The sequence below is a fragment of the Peromyscus californicus genome, unplaced genomic scaffold (genome assembly GCF_007827085.1).
Source record: "Peromyscus californicus insignis strain IS unplaced genomic scaffold, ASM782708v3 Scaffold_7__1_contigs__length_154581171, whole genome shotgun sequence".
In the NCBI taxonomy this organism is placed as follows: domain Eukaryota; kingdom Metazoa; phylum Chordata; class Mammalia; order Rodentia; family Cricetidae; genus Peromyscus; species Peromyscus californicus.
In genome coordinates this window covers 105,974,793-105,993,223 of record NW_026294595.1, presented here as the reverse complement: position 1 = coordinate 105,993,223, position 18,431 = coordinate 105,974,793, and positions in this window count along the sequence as shown.

The window sequence follows — 18,431 nt, the reverse complement described above, 5'->3', positions numbered from 1 at the left end:
TGGTCTCTTCTTCCTTTCATTTACATATTTATTTTTTATCCTGGCATGATTGAACTCCAGACGACCTGGGAATTAAACCTGGTTCCTCTGGAACATCAGTCAGCACTCTGAACTGCTGAGCCACCTGTCCCCTCCTCTAAACCCAAGCATGTTGCTAAAAGAAAAATTAGGAAATTCTGTCTCATATTAGAAGAGCCGACTGGTATGAGACAGAAGAAAACCAAATAATCTAGGGACCATTGTTGTGAAGATTCTGTTTCTTTCCATGCTTATCCTTGATTTCTGGGAATCCTTCCTCACATGTCATGTCATCCTAAAATCCAAACTTTCCATTTTGATATTAATAATGTTCAAGTTTTCCACAATGAAAAACAAGTCTTCCCAATAGCAATCTCTGAAGTCTACAGAAGGAAGATGGGGTCCCACAACAACAACTTGACTTGGTCCAGAAAGATGCCGTTGTACCTAAGAACATTACTCAATGGTCAGCCCTGGACTGATAATTCTTGAGGACAGTTCCAAGATGAGATGATCCATCATACTACACTTCTAGCCAGAATCTCAGACAATCTTTCTTACAGGACCCCACAGAGATATTTTTGCCCCCTAAATAGCAGGAAGCCATTCTAAGAAAACGACACCCTTCTCCCAAAGGTTTCATTTTTCTCAGGGTTATAGATGGATGGTTATGGGGTTGGGGGTGGAACAATTAAATTTAGACACAGTATTCTCCTTTAGAAAAGAAAAAGGAGAATGGATAGGTATAATATATAAAGGTAGATTATTGTATCTACTAGTAAACTGATTTAGCAAACTACTAGCCTTGGATAATTTGCACTGATATGGACTCTTGTTCATTTGATACAAATGTAAACTATTCTTATATTCTTATTTAAGATAATTTGTATATTGATACAAATACAAAACTATATTTGTTGTATCGTACATATATTTCTACTCCTGTTTGAAATATTTTATATATTGATACAAATGTAAAATTATATTTGTCATACTATATGTATGTTCTACCTTTGTTTAGGATATTTTGTATATTGATACATATTAAGGATATTGTTGTCATATTGCATATTGCATTATACATTTCTACCTCTGTTTAAGATATTTTATGTGTTGGGGGCTAGAGAGATGGCTCAGAGGTTAAGAGCACCGACTGTTCTTCCAGAGGTTCTGAGTTCAATTCCAAGCACCCATATGGTGGCTCACAACCATCTATAATGAGATCTGGCACCCTCTTCTGTGTACATAATAAATAAATAAATCTTTTAAAAAAAGATATTTTGTGTATTGTCATAGTTTTAAGGTCATTGTCCTTATACATCTGCTTACAGACTGTTTATCTTGTTAATGTGAAGCCTTAGTCCTTAAGTTATTTTAGTAGAGAAGACTTACTGAGCTATAGTCACTCATGCTTGTCATCTCTATAGTTATGTTAGTTAGGTTCTCCAGATTTACAGAAACGTATGTCAGATGGACAGGTAATCTTCAAACACTTCATAGACCTAGAGAATATGGCATTTAAATGTTTTGATAACTTAGAATTCTGTTGACGTGAAACATGATTGCTCCTGGCCCACCGATCTGATCCTGAGAGAATGTTGGGCTTCTAAGATATTTCCATTTGGAAGTTTGTCTTCTTCTTGGCACAAAATTGCCTACTGGGCAAAAAACTGCCCTTGCCTCGACTGCTGACAATATGAACGCTGTCCTTTCCGGATGAGCAGGACACAAGGAAAAGCAACTAGTGAACCTTGCCAAGACAGTGTAAGATGGTCTTTCAAAATTCCTGCTTCTGAAAATGGTCTGTCAGATATTCTAGGCCTGTAGCCAAATTGGATGCCCTAGTGATGCTAAGAAACTTTAGATGACTGTCCAGGCTGCCAGCTGTCTCTGTCTATTCTCGCAAGATTTTCGGAAATTGCTTGCTTGCACTTTCCATTTTTTCAGATATGTTCTTTCTCAGGTCTTTGATAGAGTTGAAGACTAGATAGTTACAGTTACAATCTTCTCGTATCTTGGCTAGAACATATTAAGTACTAGAGTTAGAATCTTCAGGATAGGACATCTATTGGAATAATCTCAGTAATTTGCCATTTACCTATGATCTGGACATTTAGCATGTCTTTCTTGTTTGTTGTTATTCTTGTTGGTTGTAGTTCCATTTTTGTTTATGTTATTACCCTTTTTTTCCTGGACAATACTTGATAATCTTATTGTATATAGTTTGCATTAAGTTTAGAACCTTATTTAGACAAAAAGGGGAAATGTAGTGGTATTTATTTGCTCTGTCCATGAGTTTGGGCTATAGGGCTCGAAGGAGGCGGTGCTTCTTGCCATTGTACGTGACCTCTTCAACGTACTGAAGAAGAAATCATATTAGTTACCTCGGTGTGCCTAGAGGGTAGAAATACCCTATAGCTGGTTGTAGGTGGTGAGTACAAGCTTGAACACATATAAGAGTGTATCAACAGGAGCTGGTGAGCTGGCGCAGCAGGTAAAGGCACTTGCTGCCAAGCTTGATGATCTGAGTGTGATTCCTGTAATCTGCACGAGGGAAGGAGGATCGATTCCCAAAAGCATTGGCAGCTATCCCCACCCCCCCCACCCCCCGCCAATAAATGGAAAACACGAAAAAATTTGAAAAATGCATCAATAACGTTCTTTTTTTTTTTCTTCCTTTCTTTCTTTGTTTTTTTCGAGACAGGGTTTCTCTGTGTAGTTTTGGTGCCTGTCCTGGATCTCGCTCTGTAGACCAGGCTGTCCTCGAACTCACAGAGATCCGCCTGGCTCTGCCTCCTGAGTGCTGGGATTAAAGGCATGTGCTACCGCTAGCTACCGCTGCCACTGCTGCCGCCACCACCACCACCACCACCACCACCACCACCCTGGCCCTCAATGACGTTCTTGATGTTACACTTTCCTATCTAGCATAATTTTTAAAGAGAAGCCTAAGGGATTCTGTGGAGATCGCTGAGGTTAGAGCTGCTGCCAAACAGAATTAGTTATATAACAAAAATTCTAGAACTCTTTGAGATTTTATTACTGTTTGTCTTAGTTAGTCCATCATCCTTATGACAGGAAACTTGGCAGAGTGCAGTCAGACATGGTGCTGGAGAGAAGCTGAGAATTCTTTCTATATCTGGATCCTCAGGCAGCAGGAAGGGAAAGTGAGCCACTGGGCCTAGGTTGAGCTTCTGAAACCCAAGTCCACCCCTGGTGACACGCTTCCTCCAATAAGGCCAGACCTCCTAATAGCGCCACTCCCTATGAGCCTATGAGGACCATTTTCATTCAGATCACCGCACTGTTCTTGGTAGTTGTGTAGATAGTTCACAACTTCCAGCATGTGCAAATCACACATAAGTCTGATCCCTGGGACCAACATGGTGGAAGAACTCCCGATAGCTGTCTTCTGGTCTCCACATCTGTCCCCTTGACTACAAAACAAATTTGAAAATGTAAAAAGCAGCCGGGTGGTGGTGCTGCTGCATGACTCTAATCGAGAGGTAGAGGCAGGCAGATCTCTGTGAGTTCGAGGCTAGCTACAGAGCGAGTTCCAGGATAGGCTACAGATTTTTTAAAGGTGAGTATTGGTGATTTAGTCTTGCTGCAAACAGCTATGACTTCTTACTTAATTCTTGTAAAAAGAGCCTCAGGCCTATAAGGACTCTCTTCTAAAGTGGTTATAGATAGCCCTGTCCTTGCTGGACTTCAAAGGGCATCAAAACAATCCAGCTTCCTGGCCTGCCTGGTTCCCAATCACCTGTCAACAGCTCTTAAAAGTCTAGAAAAGGGACAATGGCATGCCTCTGGCATTCTGAGCCCCATTGACTACATTTCAAATGTGAAATCCATCTGGGTATTGACCATTGAGGTACAGAACATTTCTATCTTAAAAAATTCTACTAGATAGCACTGGTCTACAGAATAACTTCAAAAATGTTAAGGTCATGTGATACAGCCTATGACCCCAGCACTTAGGAGGTTGAGGTAGAGGCGAGAACATCCGAAGTTGGAAGTCAGTCTGGCTGCACAGCAAGACCTTGTCTCAAAAAAGAAAAGGGCGGGGGGGGGGGGGGGGGGGGGGGGGGGAGAATAACATCAAGGTCATGAAAGTTAGGGAAGGTCGGAGAACTATTCCAGACTAAAGAAGACCAGAGTAGTATGATAACTGAATGCAAGCTGCCATCCTAGACCAGGTCCCCAAACACACAGGAAAGGACACTAGTGGGACAAAGGTGAGATCTGAACTGAGCTTTTGGACAGTTAATGGCTCTATCGTGTTACTGTTCTGCTCTGTTCTGACTGATGCACTGAAGTTGCACAAGAGGCACTTGTGTTCCTTGGAAACTGTAAGTCTGAAATTCTTTCAAAACAATAAAGTAAGATAAAATGAACAGTTTATGGACTTTGGTTATTTGTATTACTTTGTTTTATTGCTTGTTCTATTCCCCTATTTCATAGCCACAATTCACTGTTGTCCAGGTCAGGACTCCATGAAGACTGAGCCCGCTATGACGACTCCACAGTAATCAGCTTATGTTTTCCTGAGAGAGCAGTGGTTAGGCCCAGAAACAGTGACCAAGGGCCTCAAAAAGGGCAGTACCCACATGCCTCAGTCCTTCAGGGAGCTCTCCTAGACCGAAAAATAAAATTATCTGTGACTTTACAACTTGGGTTTTTCTGTGTAGCCCTGGCTGTCCTGGAACTTGTTCTGTAGACCAGGCTGACCTCAAACTCACAGATCTCTCCCAGCCTCTGCCTCTCAAGGACTGGGATTAAAGGCATGTACCACCATGCCCAGCTCATTTATTATGTTTTTTTAAACACAGTGTGGCTCAGGTATGAGCTGTGGTGAAAAAGCATGGCCCTTGGATGGTAACTTAAATTCTAATGCCTCACTACAGCTAGATCTATTTTACAGTTAAAAGGCAAATGGGGAGAGATTCCTTACGCCCAGGTTTCCTTGTCCTTAAGGGACAACACCAACTTCTATAAAGGCTACCAACTGGATCCCAATTCAGAACGTTTATTCCTCTGGGCAAATCAGCTGTAGCCCTTACATACTTGACATCTATTCAAAATTCATGAGGGGGAGCTGGAGCAATGGCTTCATGGTTCAGAGTACTGACTGCTCTTTTAGAAGACCTAAACTCAATGCCCAGCATCTACATGGTAGATCAGAATCGTCTATGACTCCAGTTTCAGAGAATATCCCATACCCTCTTCTGGTCTCTGTGGGCACCAGGCATACAAGTCGTGTACAGATATACATGCAGGTACCTACCTATACTCATAAAAATAAACATCTTTCCTTATACTCTGTGGAGGAATGAAACTAAATACAATCAGATGTTATAGCACAGAGATTATTAGAGGATTTTAAACTTTAAAATGTTAAATGACAGCCTTTAAAACCCAAAACTTCCCTCTCTGTTAGCCTTTCCTTCTTCCTAAGTGCAGAAATGAACTCATCTGTCACTTAGAGCACAGGTAAGGGGTAACTTATAGGTGACCTCAAAACACCTGCATCACTATGAAGAGCCACCCCAGCATGATGACCTCATGGAAGCTGCATTCTGGAGCCCCCTTTCAGTCAACTTTCCACTTCTTGTAACTCTAGTATATCCCAAGATCACTCGTGGCTGGGGGAGGGCAGCCCCACCCCCACCTCCCACCCCCATGCCCATCCTCTAACTAACTCCATTATCATTAACACAGACCTGGCAACTTCTGTTTTGTTCTGCTCAGTTAGCTGCAGGGTTAAGCGGGTGAGGGCAAGCTCTACTCCAAGATGCCAATCATATTACCCAAAGAACCTTTCCCTGGTCATGCCTCTCCAGGGATCCAGCTTCCCATCATGGCCATGCATGCCCTCAGCCCCCTTGCTGCCTGTTGGTCTAGAGTCCTTTTCTCAGTGTCAGGTGTTCAGTTCAGGAAATAGAAGTCACTCTGGACAGTTCGTGCATGGAAAGACTTGGCTGCTTGAAGCATAATTTACCTTCAGTGAACCACATCAGTCATGATGTATATGAGTGTGTGCGTGCCACAAAAGCATGCCACAGCACACGCATGGAACTCAGAGGATGACCTCAGGTGTAATCTTTACCTTCGACCTTGTCTGGTGGCAGGGTCTCTCTCTCTCTCCTTTCTTGTTTGCAGCTGTAAGCTCCAGGCTTTCTAGAACGAGCAGGGCAGTAGTAGCATATACCTTTGATCCCAGCACTCCAGAGGCAGAGGCACGTGGATCTCTGTGAGTTCAAGGCCAGCCTGGTCTATAGATCGAGTTCCAGGATAGCCAAGGCTGTATAAAGAAACGCTGTCTCGAAAAATAATAAAATCTGGAATGTTCCATAGCCCAAAAATTCCTCCCCCACACTTAAAAAGGGGGAGAGAAGGTCTCATATAGTCCAGGCTGGCCTCAAACTTGACACTTACAAACTTGCTATGTAACAAAGGATGACCTTGAACTTCTTTTCTCTTGTAAGTTTTCATTACATTTAGTGTGTGTGTGTGTGTGTGTGTGTGTGTGTGTGTGTGTGTGTGTGTGTGCTTGCTCGTGATTCACAGTGTATCCGTGGAGATTGTAAGCTAGGACACAGTAAAGAAACAATAGAAATGACCACTCCTCCATGGTTTGGGAGGTTTTTATTGTAAATATGAAAGAGAGAAGCCAGAAGCATCTGGAAGAGTCCAGAGCAGAGAGAAAAAGAAACAGACTGTCCATCATGGCTGGGTTATCTCTTGGGAGCAGAGAAAACAGCAGGGTGAAGTAAGAGACTATGGAGAGGGGGTGACCTTGCCATGATAAGAGGGCAGAGCCTCTGTGCAGGGCAGTGAAGTGAGCTGTAATCTGGAGCAGCCTGGGAGCTAGCAGAGTGGGGGAGGGGCAGGGGAAAGAAGAACCAGAAGGCTGGTGTGGGGGGATTGATATTCCTAACAAGTACGTGTCACTAGAGACTAAGGGAGCCTGGAGGTTAGCTTTGGGCTTTGGTATGTAACCACAGGTATAGGCCAAGGGAACTGGCCCTTTCTCACAGGCAGAAACCCATTTTACAGGTTCCTGAGGAATGCTGGCTGTAGGCTTTGATCTGTCTGCCCCAAATCCTACAGTCTAACTTGAGCTGAGCCTATACTATCATTTTGGACCACGTCAGGGGCCTGCCCTTTTTCAGAGTGCTTGGGGATTTCCCTTTTGGACAACCTAGGAAAGTTCTGTTCCTTCATCATGTTGGGTCCAAAGGACCAAACTCAGGTTATTAGGCTTGACAGCGTGTGCCTTTCCCGCCCGATCCATCTGTGGCCCCCACCTTGAGTTTCTGATCTTCCTGCTTTCAACTTCCATATGCTGAGATTACCAGTGTGCTAACACCGTCACACTCCCATTACTCTCTACCACCCAATCGCTTTTCCGAGTCTGTCACTGTTAAGGATTTGAATGTGAATTCCCCCTCAGGCTTACATTTTGAACTCTTGGACCCCAGCCAATGAATGCTGTTATTTTGGGAAGTTCTGGAAACTTTAGATGTGGAGCCTAGCTTGTGGAAGTAGGTCACTGGAAAGTATGCTTCTGAAGGTTATACCCGGTCCTTTCGGTTTATTTCAACTGAGGATGAAGATGAGAGATGGTCTGGTTCAAGAAAGAGGAGGCAGAGGATCACACCCAGTCTGTTATGAGGGTGTTGGAATCCAAACTCAGGTCCTCACTGTTTCACAGCGAGTACTCTTAACCACTGGGCCATCTCTCCTGCGAGTACTCCTGTTCTTACATTTGGGCTCTCTCGGGTTTGGATGGGTAGGAATAAAGCTGCTATGAACATCCACAAGGAAGTCTTTCTGTGGGATTATGTGCTCATTTCCCTTGAGTTAATTGCCTGACAGAAGACAGAGCTATATTTAGCTTTATCAGCAGTTTCCAGAGTTCTCCAAAGAGGCTGCATAACAGCTCGAAACAGCAGGACGGTGGGAGTGTCAGTCATTTCAGTCTGGTCCACTTCCTCACCAGCACTTGGCACAGTCATGTTTTTCTGGTCAAGGAGTTTAATGCACAAATACTGTTGACTACAGAATTGTGAGAGTAAGGGCACTGCCACTTGAATGGATTCAAACACACATTATTGCAGCGGTATTCACCTGTAACCCCAACACTCGAAAAGCTGAGGCAGGGAGAGGACAGGCTTAAGGGTATCTGAATTACATAGTATGACCTTGTCTCAAAAAATAATATAACAAGCCAGGCAGTGGTGGCGCACGCCTTTGATCCCAGTGTTTGGGAAGCAGAGCCAGGCAGATCTCTGTGAGTTCAAGGCCAGCTTGCTCTACAGAGCAAGATCCAGGACGGGCACCAAAACTACACAGAGAAACCCTGTCTTGAAAAAAACCAAAATAATAAATAAATAAATAAGTAAATTATATATATATATATATAACACAAAATAAAATAAAAAACAAAACCTTGGGGGCTGGAGAGACAGCTCAATGGTTAAGCGCACTGGCTGCTCTTCCAGAGGATCAGGGTTCAATTCCCAGCACCCACATGGCAGCTCACAACAGTTTGTAATTTCAGTTCCAGAGGATCTAACGCCTTCTCACAGATATATGTTCAGGCAAGACACCAATGCACATGAAATAAAAATAAATAAAAAATTTTTAAAAATTAATGGTAAAAAACAAAACAACAACAAAAACTCATGAAACCTTGGTCAAAAGTGGAGATGGCTGTTACCACCCCCATCCACAGGGCTCTGAGAAGCCTCTTCAATACTGAAGAGGCAAGAATGCTGGGGGCTGGCTTTAGACCCTAGCGTCATTGAGTCCTGTTGTCAAGTGACAGCAGGAAAATGTCCTCTGTCCCTCAAATAGCTCATGTGGCATCTAATTGTCAACTCACATCATATCTACAGCTTCAGCCGCCAAGTCTGGGAGGTGGTAGTGTTTGGCTTCCCGGCCCTCCACCCTGGAAGAAGGTAGAGGGAGCCAGCCGGCTGTGGTAATCGCACCTCTTACTCCGCTCACAGTCAAAGCAGCTCTGGTCTTACCTGCTGCTGTGATGCTATTCCTGGGAGACATGGACTTTAGTTCCTTTCTACTCACCCCCGTGGTGATATTATATTTTATTTGTGCTTCAATAAAGTTTGCCTGGAGATCGGAGGGAATAGTAAGCCATTTTAAGTAAACAAGAAGTCAGGCAGCACACGCCCTTAATCCCTCAGCAGGCAGGATCTCTGTGTGTTCAAGGCCACACTAGGGAACAGAGCCAAGTGTGGTGACACAAGCCTTTAATCCCAGTACCAACCATAGAGGCCTGGAGGTCTGTACAGACAGACAGAAAGTGATGGAGCTGTGTAGGAAGAGGAAGTGAGGTGGCTGGGCTAAGAGAGCCAATGAGAGGGCAGAACAGCAAGGCAATAAAGGTGTGAATAGACAGGAAGTAACTCACTTTTGGAAGCTGCAGAGTTGGTGAGGTAAGGTTGGCTGGTGGCTTTCCCCATTTCCCTGATCTAAGGCTTTCACCCCTATATTTGGCTCCGTGTGTTTTATTTAATAAGACCATTTTAGAAATTCGTCTACACACTCCAGATAGGGAGTCTATGACAGTCTGAACTTTAGACTCTGAAGTAAGGATCCCACCTAAGTCCAACTTGGTGAACCAGTGGGTTTTATTGGGGTGACTTACAAGAAGGAACTCACAGACAGCTGCATCACCAACGTGCTCCCATCATGAGTGACAGACAGCTCAGGAAAGCTGTGAACATGGAGCACACTGCACAGCCCTCAGGCAGCAGAGCAGGCTGGAGAGTAACCTCTTCTCTGCAGCTGCTTATAAGCAGTCCTTACTGCTTATATATGCTTGGGAAGCAAAGGACCCAGCGAGCCTGGTCAGTTTCGGGGACTTCCTGAAGACTTGGAGACAGCATCTCTTCAGGATGGAGCTTTTTCATCTTAAGATATCCTGTGTCTTTTAAATTTTTTTTTATGAGTATAAGTGTCTTGCCTGCATGTATGTCTATGAACTATATGCCTGCCTGGTGCCTGAGGAGGCCAGGAAGCGGTGTCTGATCTTCTGGAGCTGGAATTACAGCTGGTTGTGAGCCACCATGTAGGGTCTGGGAATTGAACCTGGGTCCTCTAAAGAGCAGCCAGTGCTCCTAACGTCTGAGCCATCTTTTCAGACCCGACATCCTCTGTCTTAGTAAGCTTCTGTCTAACTCTGAACATTTTATCTCAGAGGAGACCGCTACACAATACTTGGGCTCACCCATACCTGAAGGGCTCTAGTAGGCTCAAGCGCGGCAAACGTAACTCTGGCAGGCCTTGCCCTTCTCCCCAGTTCCCTCTGCCTTGCTAAAAACCATTAGATGACATTCCTAAAGCTAACAACCAAGGTCTATTCCCTTATTTGGCCACTTCCTCCTCCTGAGGCTGACCACCAAGGTCCAACTATGGAAGTATTGAAGTCCAGCAATCAAAAGTCCGCTTCGGCTCACCTAATTAACATGTCCAACCAAAATGAAACACTTCATCCTAACACAGGGTTTCCCCTTTTACCTTTATAAACTGCCATTTGCCTATAGGGCCCATCTGTCTCCTCTCTATCCAGAGGCAGTCCTTCATCCCTCTGGGGCAAACAGATCCCCTCCTTGTTCCCTTCCCCTTCTCCCTCATCCTTTATCTCTCATCTCTCTTATTTCCTGCCCTCTGTCCCTCTGGGACAAATAAACCCCCTTTGTGCTGAGAACGGTCTTGGGGTGTCTCGTGCCTGATGCCGATATTGGTCCTCTCAATACTTTGCAGTCGGTTGTCTCTTCGGTTAGGAGCTGATCGTCTCAGATGGACTGAGCTGGGATGACTCTCTATTTTTAATTGTTATTTATTATTGTGGGAGGTGTGTTCCTGCTTCTCTCACTGTGTTTTCTCTAGTCTCTGTCTCCTGCTATTCTCTCTCTTGAAGATAGCCCTGGCCATGTCCAGTCTGCTTCTTTTTTCTCTCTGATCTGGACTCTTCTAGATGCCTCTGGTGGTTCTCGTTCTCATATCTACAATAAAAACTTTCCCCTTAACATACCATGGAGTGGTCATGTCATCCGTTTATACAATGTGGTGATGTATGCCTGTAATCCCACACTTGGGAGGTGGAAGGAGGATCAGGAGTTCAAGGTCAGCCTCTACTACACAGGGAGTTTGAGGCCAACCTGGAGGAGGAAGAATGTGTTTCCAGGGCTTTATTGTCTTTTATATTATATTATATTGTATTTTTATTTATTTTGAGACAGTCTTATTATGCCCATGTCATGAGCCCCCCAGAAATCACCAGGAGTCCAAGTTCATATGCAAAAGCAAAGAGCCTTTATTGCAAGGTTGAGCTTGGGCTCTCTGTCCATTCTGAAACAGCTGTCAGATCAGGGAGAACACTGAGCTCAGCTGAGGCAGGGTTTTTAAGGCATAAAGGATGAGAGGTAAGGGAATTCTGGATTCAGTGGGGGTTGAACTCCTGATTGGGCAGCAGTGAGGCAACAGAAGTCTTGTCAAACAGGGATTGGTACTGGCGTTGCTGCAAGGAAATTGGCAACCTATATACAAGTGATGTAAGCTATCCTTTATGCCTTGGAGCATCTAGTACTTGTACAATTCTGATTGGTCCCCCGCAGGGTACAGTTTGTGGCTTTTCCTGGTTACTGTAATGGTGAGGTCTAGTCCTGGTATTGTTAGTCTGCAGCCTGCCATGGCTGCATTAATGTTAAGTTAGGCCTCTTCAAGTCTCATTACGCATCTCTGGCTGTCCCAGAACTCACTATGTAGACCAGACTAGCCTTGAACTCACAGAGACCCTCATGCCTCTGCCTTCTGAATGCTGGCATTAAAAGCGTGTACCATCACACCCAGCTCCGGGTCTGATTCTTTTTTTTTTTTTTTTTGGTTTTTTTTTGAGACAAGGTTTCTCTGTAGCTTTGGAGCCTGTCCTGGACTAGCTCTGTAGACCAGGCTGGCCTCGAACTCACAGAGATCCACCTGCCTCTACCTCCTGAGTGCTGGGATTACAGGCATGCACCACCACCGCCTGGCCAGGTCTGATTCTTATCCTCTGTTGTTCTTTTTGCCTCACCGATGTGATCCCTTGTTTTGGTGTTTGTTTGTTTGGAGACAGGGTTTCTCTGTGTAGCTTTGGAGCCTATCCTGGAAACTCACTCTGTAGACATGATCCCTTGTTTGAATCAGTATTTTCTGGGGCTGTCTGATAAAGTGAATAAGCCAGAATAATGTCTTTGAATTATAGAAAGATACCAAAAACTTCCACATGCTGTAACAGAATTTACTAGCTAAGGTATGTTACATTTACTTAATATTAACGTGTCTAGGCAGGCAGTGGAGGCACATGCCTTTAATGCCAGCACTCGGGAGGCAGAGACAGGCAGATCTCTGTGAGTTTGAGGCCAGCCTGCTCTAAAAAGTGAGTTCCAGTATAGCCAGGGCTACCTAAAGAAACCCTGTCTCAGAAAAAAATAATAATAGTAATAATAATAAAGTACCTAAATGACAGTCCAAGGTGTCCCTGCAGACTATACCACCACAGGTGTGGTATGAGCCTCTACAGAACAAAGATAAGACAGCATGGCATAATCAGCATTGGTGCATGCATGCTCAGCTTTAGGTCATCCCTGCAACCTTAATGCCATGGCAACCTGCTGTGGGATGGTCTGTATGTCAAATGTGTTGCTGATTGGTCAATGAATAAATCACTGATTGGTCAGTGGCCAGGCAGGAAGTATAGGCGGGACTAAAAGAGAGGAGAATGGAGAGAACAGGAAGCTGGGAGGGGAGACACTGCCAGCCGCCATCAGGACAAGGAAGATGTAAAGTACCGGTAAGCCACAAGCCATGTGGCAAAGTATAGATTAATAGAAATGGATTACTTTAAGCTGTAAGAACAGTTAGCAAGAAGCCTGCCACGGCCATACACTCTGAAACCAATATAAGTCTCTGTGTTTACTTGGTCGGGTCTGAGCGGTTGTGGGACTGGCGGGTGGCAGAGATTTATCCTGACTGTGGGCCAGGCAGGAAAACTCGAGCTACAGCAACCCCATCCCACTCATGTAACCTTGAGTATCACAACCCCAGTGAAAATGTATGTCACTACATAAGAGGACAAAAGGTCTAAAGTGTATGTAAGGCAAAGCCCCATTGTGCTCAGGGTTCAGCCTTTGGCTGTGAGGTGGCCAAGTCAGTGCCGGCACAAAGCTGCCTTGGTGCCTGTTTCTCTATTGGAGAATCCTATGTCTCTTGCCGAATAAGTCTCAGATTCTGGAAATAACATCAGCATTTGTGGCTGACCAGTCTCCACCTACCTCAAAGTTGAGGCCTAAATTAATTTTGGAGCCCAAGGAGTCTGTCCAGACCACACCACTGCAGGTGTGGTAAGGCACTCTGAAATCTAGATACTGCTTTTTCCTAGTGCCTAAAGAGACACCAGGTCTGTTTCCCAGGGTACACCCTTCAGTGAGGGTAGCACAATGACACATTATCGAATAAAGAAACTTCCATTTGGGGGCTGGAGAGACGGCTCAGTAGTTAAGAGCACTGGCTGCTCTTCCAGGTTAGATTCCCAGCACCCACATGGTAACTCACAACTATGTAACTCTAGTTCCAGAGGATCTGGCACCCTCACACAGACATACATGCAGGCAAAACACCAATATGCATAAAATAAATACATCTTTAAAAAGAAAGAAAAGGAAGGAAGGAAGGAAGGAAGAAAGAAAGAAAAAACAAAAACAAAAACACAAGAAAGAAAGAAAGAAAGAAAGAAAGAAAGAAAGAAAGAAAGAAAGAAAGAAAGAAAGAAAGAAAGAAAGAAAAAAAACAAAAACAAAAACACCAGAGGGTGGTGGTGCACGCCTTTAATCCCAGCACTCAGGAGGCAGAGCCAGATGGATCTCTGTGAGTTTGAGGCCAGCCTAGTCTACATAGTGAGATCCAGGACAGGCACCAAAACAACACAGAGAAACTCTGTCTTTGGAAAAAAAAAAAAGTAAATATCATTTCCATTAGTGATTTGTGGAAAGTATGATGCATTTCCCCACCCAACTTTGCAGAGTCTCCTAAATTGCCTGTGGGTTCCAGGTTGCATCCCTAACCCCATCCCACAATGCTTTGAATTAACAGTCTTTGGTCTCCTAAACAGTGGCAGCTCCTTGGCTTTCACTGCCTTGCTCTGTTTGCTGAGAACAGGTCAAAGCCTTCAAAACATTTCCTTCTGTTTAGGTTTGTCTGAGGTTTCCTGATCAGATTCAGATGCAGTGTGTCGGTCTGTCTGTCTGTCTGTCTCTTTCTGTTTTGTGGCTAGATTCAATCCAGGGTCTCCCCCTAAGTGGTCTCCTGAGCCACCTCACCTGCCTCAGGTGTAGTTTTTAAATAGTTAAATATTTATTGATTGATTGATTGCTTCTTGAGACAGTCTTAGTTGGGCTTGAAGCATCCACTCTTCCTGCCTCTCTGCCTCCCTATGGGATCACAGGCATGTGCCACCAAGCCTGCTCAGGTGTGGCCCTCCTGACACTTGAAACATGTGCTGCAGCATGGGCATGTCAGTCCTGTTACTAAGGAACTTCACTTTGATCCCTTGGCCAGGCTGTGCCCCAACATTCCCACCTGTAGGAGTACTGATCACTGTTTTTTGAGGACCACGTGTTCCGGGAAAGGTACTGTGAGCCTGCTCCCCATCGACCTTTCATTCTCTAGTTTTACATCTCCAGGCTGTGTGGAGGTCTTTGCAGACTTTATTTTCAATTATGCCTGACCGTGAGGCTTTTATGTTTCTGCTCTTTAAAGTGGTTAGGATCTTTCCTTTCATTCTCTTTACTGACTTACTATCTGTGGACCCAGGAAACTGCTGCGGTGTGTTTACCTCTTACTCTCAGCCTCTGCCTGGGCCTCCCTGAGGCTGAAGTTTGCTCTGCCTGCCAGCACTTTGTTCTTATCACGTGGACATCCCAAGACCATATGAAATGGAGGACTGCCAAAGGCTTTTAATAACATTTTTGGTCCTTCAAGTGTTGATTTCCAAGCAATGTCCAGATGCTACCTCTCTCCAGCCTCAGGTGAAATCTTTGCTGCTCCAAATGCTCATGGCCCTTTAAGCTGGCAAGGCCTGGTTGACATTGCTTTGACCTTGCCACCATAAATCAGGTGACTGTTCCTGAGAGGCGTTCTGGCCACTTTTTCACCTGCTTTCCCTCAGGACAGAAATCATGAGTGTGTACTAAAGTCTAGTTCTAGCTCTAGCCTCATCTGGAGCACTCAGCAGAAGGAAGAACTTGCTCTCCTGGAGGCAGGACTCTGAGCTGGTTGTTTCTGAATCTCAGGAGAGAGAAAATCCCTGCATGGGGCTCATTGTATAGCTTAGTGGGAGAATGCCTGCTAAGCATAAAAAAGCCCTGGGTTTTGTATCCAGTAGTGAGGGGGAAAGGTTGGCACATGGTGAAATTTCAGAGTTCCCAGCCCCAAGGATTCCCTAGAAACCACCGGCCACAAAGCAGGATTTCTCTCTCAAATGATAACATTCTAGAAATAGAAACTGACCCCAGTTTTGTCTTGCTCTGCTCTCTGTCTGGCTTCTTATACCCGCTATTAAATTAATTTGAAAGAGACATGCAGTGCATAGTGTAGATGGATGATTACAGTAAAAAAATTTAATACACAGAAGCACTCTCAGGGTAAAAAGTGGACAATGACCAGAGGGGCCACTGCTCTGACTGACATGACAAGACGGGCTTTATACTGGTTCTTAAAGTGTCTAGGGTACAAGGAGAGAGGTCCATCCTCAATGTCCACTAAGCCCGTAGATGTTTATCTAGCTACATAAAAGAAACAACACTGCATATATTTAATTGTTCCTTATCATGCTGAGGTCAGGTTTTGCTATGTACCCATGCTACTTAGCAACACACTCCTAACACCCACAACCACAGTTTTCTGAAGGACTCTGGGTTGATTTCAAGGCCTGACCTTCCACTACAGCCCTCAAAAAACCATTTTTTTAATTAAGATATTATTTGTGTGTGTGATGTGCGTGTATGTGTGTGGCACGAGGCACCCTGAAGGTCAGAGGGCAATCTTGGGGGTCCATCCTTGCCTTCCACCTTGTTTGAAAACGGCTCTCTTTTCTATTGTTTGCCATTGTGTATATATACTGCATGAGCCGGCCCACAGCACTGTTCTGTCTCTGCCTCCCTTTGGACCACAGAAGCACTGGAATTACAGATGTGGGCTACTGAGTCTGGCTTTATATGGTTCCGGGACTCAAACTCTGGTACTCACGCTTGTACTCCAAGTGTTTTGACCCAGTGAACCCTTTCCCCAGCCCCGAACTTTAAAAAAAGAAAAGTGACAACCTGAGAATTGATGGGAGGCAAAGGCCCCAAGCAGAAACCAGGAATGATTAAAACCCCCTTGGAAGAATGGTTGGGAACTTTGGGGAATCAAAGTGCTGGGGTTTGTCTCTCAGGTTCACTTCTGGGATCTGGGTCAGAAGTGTGGTACTGGTATACGGCAGACCTTTCAAAGGTAGTTAAGGTAACCCAAATATCTGAATTCAGACCTCATTGCTGGACACTTACAGATGCCAGTGAACAGAGACAAGAACTGAATCTTGGGGCTGGAAAGATGGCTCAGCAGTAAAGAGCACATTCTGTTCTTACAGAGGACCTGGGTTTGGTTCCCAGCGCCCAAATGGCGGCTCCCAACCATCTATAACTCCAGTTCCAGGGGTTCAGATGCCCTCTTCTGACCTCCAGGGAACTGCACACAAATACATGGTACACACACACAGAGAACATTTATACACATAAAATAAAAACCTTTAAAAAAAAGAGTGAATCTTGCCGGGCGGTGGTGGCGCACGCCTTTAATCCCAGCACTCGGGAGGCAGAGGCAGGTGGATCTTTGTGAGTTGGAGGCCAGCCTGGTCTACAGAGCAAGATCCAGGAAAGGCGCAAAGCTACACAGAGAAACCCTGTCTCGAAAAACCAAAAAAAAAAAAAAAAAAAAAAAAGAGTGAATCTTTAAACCGCACTCCATTCAGAGAAGTCAGTCTGAGAAGACAGGATTATCAGTCCTCAAGTCTGTCTTGCCCTCATCATTAGCAGGCTGATTACATGGGAAGGGGAAACAAAACAACCGATCACTCCAAAGTCCAGTCTGGTCTCACTCAAGTGGTTGGGCTTGAATCTGAGTTCTGCTTTTCCCTCCCACTCTGTGTGTGGAATACAGGGGGTGCTCACTGACACCAAGGCCACAAAGTCTTGCATTCATCCTGAGACATCAAAATTGCAGGTTAACTCAGAACAAACCAGTAGATGGATATATGTGCACTTTCCTTCCAAAGACATACAAATAGGCTCTTACAATTTAGAATATGGAATAAGGCACCCCCAGCTGTCACCTACAGTAGAGCTGTGAGGTCATGACTGGTTCCTGTCTGTTTCTTAGCTTCCTGTGTGGCCAGCTCCCTTCTCTCTCTTCCTCTCCCTACCCATGTCCCTACAATTGAATTGCCACCCAACATGAGGATATCACCAGAGCCAAGCTGATGCCAGTGCTGTACTTTAAACTCAAAACTGGGAATTAAATTGTTGTGAAATAGTTTTTTTGTACACTGTGAAGATGTGTTGCTCTCATTGGTTTAATAAAGAGCTAAATGGCCAATAGCCAGGCAGGAAGAGGTTAGGCAGGACTTGCGGACAGGGAGAGAGCACTGGGATGAAAGAGGACGGAGTCTCAAGGAGACTCAAGAAGCAAGATGAACATGCCATGCTGAAGAAAGGTACCGAGCAACATGGCAGAAAGTAGGTAAACAATTAGGTTAATTTAAGTTGCAAGAGCTAGTTAGTAACAAGCCTAAGCTATTGGCTGAGCATTTATAATAATAAGTCTCTGGGTGGTTACTTGGGAGCTGGTTGGCAGGACAGAAAATTATGCCTACATTACATAAACCTCTTTTCTTTATAAATGTTTCCAGCCTCAGGTATTTCATTACAGTGTTTGATAACTGACAAATACCAGGATGCTATAATAATCAATTATGAGATTTTTTTTCTCTGTTATTCTGTATAACTTTATCTCCCTAAATGTTCACAATAGTCAGCTATAATCAAATGCAAATGCTTGGGTTTTTTTTTTTTTTGTGAGTGAGCATCAGTGGAAACAGCATGTGTTACATGCTTAGAGAGCAAAGCAGAAAGAATAACATGTTCTGAGACTAAGTGAAACTGACAACACGACAGAATCAGAAATGCAGAGCAAATGATGTTTTGGAGACACAAATGTTCCATGAGATCTTGAGATGCTGGGGTGGTACTGAGTACCGGGCATCTCACTGCAGAGAGGAGGGGGCTGAAGAAACTGCATTTGAATGCTGT